This window comes from Pollicipes pollicipes, unplaced genomic scaffold (assembly GCF_011947565.3).
Source record: "Pollicipes pollicipes isolate AB1234 unplaced genomic scaffold, Ppol_2.1 Scaffold_1600;HRSCAF=1878_pilon_pilon_pilon, whole genome shotgun sequence".
Classification (NCBI taxonomy): Eukaryota; Metazoa; Arthropoda; class Thecostraca; order Pollicipedomorpha; family Pollicipedidae; genus Pollicipes; species Pollicipes pollicipes.
In genome coordinates this window covers 17,351,771-17,352,252 of record NW_023595962.1, presented here as the reverse complement: position 1 = coordinate 17,352,252, position 482 = coordinate 17,351,771, and positions in this window count along the sequence as shown.

Sequence of the window (482 nt, the reverse complement as noted above, 5' to 3'; positions counted from 1 at the left end):
AGTGCTCCCGGCCACCCCCGTTGTCCGGTTGACTCAGAAGCCAGGTCACGTTTGCCAGCATCCCGTCGCTGGTGACGAAGCTGCCCTCAGTCACCATGTCGTCAATCCCAACGACGAAAGCGGTGCCCTGCGGCGATCCGAGGTCAGCCAGCAGCGCTATCGGCGGCAGCGGCGGAGGTGCAGCAATGGCGCCGTCCAGGTAGCACGTCCCAGGCGCCTCCGCGACGATGGTGATAGCGCGGGAAGCGAGGTGCATGCCTCCCACCAGACGGTAAACGGGTGGCGGGGTGCCGTCCGGCCGCGGGAAGTGCCAGACGAACGACTGTACGTCGCGGCCCGAGCCGGCGTCGCTGGTGATGCCCTCCGAGTAAAATGTGCAGCGCTGCTCGGTTGCCGCGAAGTCGAAAGCGATGCAGGTAAGGTTGTCAGCGCAGACGACCGCGCAGTCGTCGGTGGACGTCGCCTGCGCCTCGAACAGGACG